Consider the following 6,088-nt stretch of genomic DNA (forward strand, 5'->3'; position numbering starts at 1 on the left):
GGAGAGATGCACCCTGGCGAGGCGAGAAAGTGCGAGAGCGAAAAAGTCGGGGCCAGGCCCCGCTGCCCAAGGCTGCAGTGGCAACGTGGACAGGGCTCCAGATCTTCCTCCGGCCCCTGGGCGTTGAGGCCGGGTCTCTCGTCCGGGTTGCACGTTACTCGGTGACACCAGGAGGGAGAGACTCAGTCAGAGCCCAGACAAAAAAAAAGCCCAGCAGCCGCCCCAACGTCCACCCCGCCAACCCACCGCCTCCCGTCGGGCCCGGTTCCCGTCGGCAAAGTGGTCGCCGGCGTCCTCGCCGACGCCGCTCCGGGGGAGGGGGGGAAGGAGGGGGGGGGGGGCTCCCGGGCGAGAAATGAAGCAAGAAAACGTTGAAACTTACCGCATGAATTATCTCCTAAAATAACTCCAAGATGGCTGTGTATTGCACCGGGGATGCTGGGTGCTGCCCTTTACCCTCTGACCTTTGCCCCCCCCTCCTCTGAACACAGGCACCAGGAGAAAGGACCAGGCGAGGGATCAGCCTGCCCAGGCCGCGACCTTGCATTTGATTTGCAAATGGATGGGGGGGGGTTTAATTCTTTTTAAACGTTCAATTTTTTTTTTCTCCACATCAGAGAGAGAGAGAGAGAGAGGAGCTGGCCTCATGAAACAACAGTGGGTAAAAGTTATGGGAAGCTTCCCCCCCCCCCAATTATAAGTGTATGAACCTCCCACATATGAACTAAATAGCTTTTCTATTGTTTAACATTCTGAATATTAATGTTTAAGGCTGCTAAAATACATTTGGTGTTTTCAGAAATTGATTGTTATTTATTGTGATAGATTTGGGGGTTTCCATTTAAATTTGGGAGCTGTAGATAACTTCTATCTTAACTTATATTTATGTAAATCTGCTCTGTGGTCTTGGAGAAATGCTATCTTGTCTTTACTCTTCAATGTATGGTATGAATACCCCTAAGTGTTGATTTTTTTTTAAAAATGTGCCCAATATTAAGTTTATTTGTCATGTCATACCAAATACAATGAAAAGGGCTTTCTCCACGGGCAATCTAACATGCGTACGGTAGAAGGGCAAGAACGCATCTACAGAGTTACACTTTAATGGAGAAACATTCACCGAGTATAGAGTTACACTTTTTTTTTAAAAACAAAAATCAATTGATACAAAGCACGAGAGCAGTGTTGTGAGGTTCATTCAGGAGTCCGATGGGTGCAAGGAAGATATTGCCCTTCAGGCAGACGGTGTGTGCAATTTCACACGCATGAGGTTTTGCGCTGATGGGAGGAGGCAGAAGAGAATGTGTGTGTCCATGCTGCGAAAAGTCCCTCAGTGTGTTGTTTTCTCTTCAAGGTAACAGAAGATGTAGATGAAATCGGTGGAGGGGAGGGAAGTTTGGATGATGTTCTGAGCTCACCTTCTGATCTTGGACAGAACAGCTTCCATACCAACAAGTCTACCTTCAATGTACTCCCAGCATTGGGAGTGATAGTCTAAAGTCATCAGTATTACAAAGTTTAACTTATTTAAGTAATGAATGTTAAATGAGAAAAGGCTAGGAGTGAAGTAATTCAGGGACTTTGTTCATTGGTAACTGAGGGATTTTCATTTTTATCTTAAACTGTAAAGAATAATGTTCAACATAACAAAATCCAGCTGCATTTTTATTCTTTAAAATACTTGTATCTTTGTTTCTCTTTAGAGAAGCAATGGGAGGGGGTTCCCAAAAGTAATTTGGAAGATGCAGAATTATTTCATCCCAAAGAAGAGGCATTCCAAAGGGACAATGAGGTAGCCATGGCTGACAAGAGAAGACAAAGGCAGCATAAAAGCATATAGGGCATAGAATATTGCAAAAATTATCAGGAACCCACAGGATTAGGTGACTTAAAAATGACAGAAGGCAAATGATGGTAAAAGGGAGGCAAGACCGCATTGAAAATGATGCTGAAAAAGGGGTGAGAGAGACCAAAGAAATGATGGATGAACTGAACAGATATTTTGCATCAATTTTCAGAATTTGAGAGAGTCGGGGCAGAGTTGCTATTAATAAGGAGGTGTTTAGGAAGCTGAAGGATCTGGAGGTGGGTGTCACCCGACCTAGAGGGATAATGCTTCAGGGTTCTGGAAAAAAAAGGTAGCTGAACAGATTGTGAATACGTTAGAAGTGATTTTTCAAAAATCTTCATGGATACGTTAGATGTGATCCAGAGAATTGGAAAAATGCAAATGTCGCTCTACTTAAGATGGGAGTGAGGCAAAAAAACAGCAAATGATAGACTTATTAACCTGACTTCAGCTCAGCATTTAATATGATCAGACCCCAGAAGCTCATGGAGAAGCTGTCCTCACTGGGACTCAATACCCCTCTGGATTCTGGACTTCCTAACAGAAAGACCACAGTCTGTCTGGGTTCATTGCAGGACATCAACCACCATCACACTGAGCATTGGAGCACTTCAAGGCTGTATGCTCAGCCCACTCCAGTTCATGCTACTGACCCATGACTGCAAAGCCAGATCCAGCTCCAACAGAATCATCAAATTTGTAGATGACACTACAGTAGTTGTCCTCAGCAACAACAATTATTGAGTCGTAGTACAGAGAAGAGGTGGGAAATCTTGTGAATGGTGCAAAATTAACAACCCAAGTCTCAGCATGGACAAGATGAAACTGATGATTATCAACTTCAGGAAAACCAGGGTTGACCATCCTCCACTACACATCAATAGCTCAGTAGTGGGAAGAGTAGAGTCCACTTAAGAAGTGACCTATCCTGGACACCAACATCTCCTCAGTCAGGAAAGCATAACAATGACTGCACTTCCTGAGAAGTCTGAGGTGAGCAGGGCTACCAGTCACCATCCTGTCAAGTCTCTACAGGAGCTCTATCAAAGACATACTGGCCAGCTACATCACAGTGTGGTACGGTTTCCACAGAGCATCAGATTGGAGATCGATCCGCAGAATTATAAGGGCAGCAGAGAGAATCACTGAGGTTTCCCTCATCTACATCAATGGGATTTACTGGGATCGTTGCCTAAAGAGGGCTCGCAAAATCATTAAGGACCCCTACCACCCTATCTTTCAGCTGCTCCCTTTAGGAAAGACATACAGGAGTATCAGAGCCAGAGCTTCTTCCCAGGGGCAGTGAGACTGCTGAATGACTGATGAACTGCTCATATAGACCCTCCATGACTCAACTATTTATTTAACAAAAATACTTAGTTATTTTTATATAAGTACTGTGTATGTGGTTGATTAAGCCCAAAACAACAGTTATTTATTTTTACCTTTACTATGTAAAGGACACTGTTTGGTGTTTCTTGGTATGCACTTGTCAGAGAATCTCACCTGGTCCCTTAACACCTGCTCCATAGCCAAAAAATCCCAGCAGCACCTCTACTTCCTGTGAAGGCTGAGGAAAGTTCATCTCCCACCCTCCATCCTCACTACATTCTATAGAGATTCTATTGAGAGCATTCTGAGTAATTGCATTATCACCTGATTTAGAAGTTGTTCCACCTCAGACCATAAGACCCTGCAGACAATAGTGAAGTCAGTGGAAAAGATCATTGGGGGCTCTCTTCCTACCAGGACAGACATTTACAGCACACGATGCACACAGAAAGCAATAAACATTGAAAGACTTCACTCACCCCTTCCGCCATCTGGTAGGAGGTACCGTACTAATCAGGTTCTTACATCCAGTTTGGGCAACAGGTTTTTTTTCCCCTAATCCATCAGGTTCCTGAATTCCTGGAACATATATGGCTAATGTACTGTAGACTTTTATTTTCTATGTCTTAATATTAACTTCTATTTTAACTTATATTTATGTAAATCTGCTCTGTGGTCTTGGAGAAATGCTATCTTGTCTTTACTCTGCAATGTATGGTATGAATGACAAATAAAGGTAACTTGATTTGTTGACCTGCTGAGTTTCTCCAGCATGGTTCTTTTACTGTGCAGATGTATTGTTTGTCTGTCTGCACTGAAACCAGAGAACACTGTAAAGGACAATTATTTTAGCATTGGGCCTATCCTTACACTCAACTTCCAAATGTACACAAATACCATCAGTCTACTCCTACTTCATAACTAAGGTTAGAGGGATCTTGGTTCTGAAATAGAGGGAATGTAGATTGCACAATTTCCCATTTGTCATGTACTCCACAAGGAAGCTTATTGAGTTGAAGTACGATATTGCATTGAAAGAGACTGAGAAAATCATTTAAGTAATTGGGATTGAGTCCATTAATTAGAATTACAGTTTGTATGCAGTCATGTACCAGATACAAGTAAAGGTAAATTTCTAAGGGCCGACAAATTTGAGTATTCTTCATAATCTTTTGCTTGACCACAATGAAGGCATTTGGAAGTCATATGAGGCCTTGCTTAATGGTTTATGTTGATCTTTGTGTTTTAGAATTGTCACACAGTGAAGATTATGTGCATCATGCCCTAGATGAGTCAACGGTGGACACCTAACCCCCAGGAGACACAGCACAGCCTTGTTTTCCTTTACATTGCATAACAGTTTTTTTAAATGCAGTCAGTAGGAGGGAGATATGGAAGAAATCAAAACTTGACTACTTCACAGTGAAGCGTGGGCAATAAACTGTGATCATAGACCTGAGTGGGGGGGTGGGGGGGGGGGGGTAGGGAGGTGGGGTGGACATAGCCAAAAAAAAAAGGTTGAGAATGGCTTTGCTAGATTAATAAAATCCACACTGATTTGGGAGAAACTCTTCAACCATTGGGAGGAAGAAACAGTGGGCAGACCATTTTACGGCTACTACAATTGGAATTTTCTTATTTCTTGATCATAATTGCATCTCTGGGGTCTCCTGCTATATTCTCTTCCCAGATGTGGAATTTTTTAATGAAAAATATCAGCCAAAATACTATATCAAGAAATGAGGGGAAACGCATTTAATACTGATTTGTATACCAGAATGATGTTCTAAGCAATTTCTACAGGTGTTTTAAATCAAAAATTACATATATTTTGTCAAAATTTTATTTTTAACATTACTACTAAAAGCTGAAGGATGTCACCTCATGGGTCACCACTTTCAAACCACTCGCTTAGAAATGGGTAACTGCTGTTTTTGGATTCTATTTTATATTAAAGTGTTTTTTTTTCATTCATGGTTCATTTTTGTTACATTCATCAAGGTGAAGAATTCAAACTTTGAAATGTGGCACATGTTATTATTTGAATTATTTGTGCAAGCACATAACAATAATTTGGATTCATTGTGGGCACCCTTCTACTCGCATTCCTGAAAAATAATTTGAAACTAAATGTTGTTACTTTTTGTTTGTAACTTCGTAACAATATTTGTTTCCTTGTATTTCTTAATATGAGCAAAACTACTACAACTCAACATCATAGTGTTTGATTTAGTTTTTCAACCAAAAAGAAACCTTATATTGCAAGCTACTAAAAGTACAAGGTCATAATATTGCAGCAGAGAATATCAGATTATTCCAGACAACTTGATTGGCAGCAGTAATTCGGTCACTTAAAGTTACTAATACTTCCATTAGCAATTTTTATGTGGCCAATTTAGTTTGTATCTATCCACCATACAAGCATAACTATTTCATAACTTTCAAATAGTAAGATTGATACATGCCTAAAATGTAAAGCAAATAGCAGAAGGATGCCAACATTAGCATTTAGATATCTTGGTTTTAACCAAGCACTACCCAATGACTGAAAATATGGGACCAACAGTCAAGCTCACAGCCATTTTTAAAGCAATATGTAACTCATTACCATATACCTTGAACTCTTAGGTTTTTTTCCCACAAGGAATACTCTAATAGAGCCTCTAAGATTAAAAAGATTGCTGATTGCATTCAAAATAACTGACAACTATGTGCAGGAATGAAAAGTCTGTGTTTGTTTGAAGTAGATTAGCTATTCATCCACAGAAGTACAGATGGGGCCAAACCTTGCACTATTCATGTCAGTTCAGGCTGGGTAGGATTCTAATTATCACGAGTTTCTTTTGTTAAAGTTGTTCCTTAACTTAAATCACTAGTTATCTTTCCAAAGCCAAAACAAAATTATCA

At 40.8% G+C, this 6,088-nt stretch overlaps 1 protein-coding gene across 7 annotated transcripts in view; it reads right to left on the reverse strand.

Annotated features, from left to right (window-relative positions):
- The window catches only part of cnot2 (CCR4-NOT transcription complex, subunit 2), a 112,823-nt gene extending 112,339 nt beyond the window's left edge, over window positions 1-484 (reverse strand). For 3 of the 7 annotated variants that reach the window (XM_069904083.1, XM_069904088.1, XM_069904080.1), the window contains exon 1: window positions 383-437. The gene's annotated coding sequence lies outside the window, so the exon portion shown is untranslated. Of the gene's footprint in view, window positions 1-382 lie in introns of all 7 variants that reach the window. The other 4 variants (XM_069904082.1, XM_069904089.1, XM_069904081.1 and 1 more) reach the window with 4 other exon arrangements.
- Window positions 485-6,088: the final 5,604 nt, after the last annotated feature.

This window comes from Narcine bancroftii, chromosome 11 (assembly GCF_036971445.1).
Source record: "Narcine bancroftii isolate sNarBan1 chromosome 11, sNarBan1.hap1, whole genome shotgun sequence".
In the NCBI taxonomy this organism is placed as follows: domain Eukaryota; kingdom Metazoa; phylum Chordata; class Chondrichthyes; order Torpediniformes; family Narcinidae; genus Narcine; species Narcine bancroftii.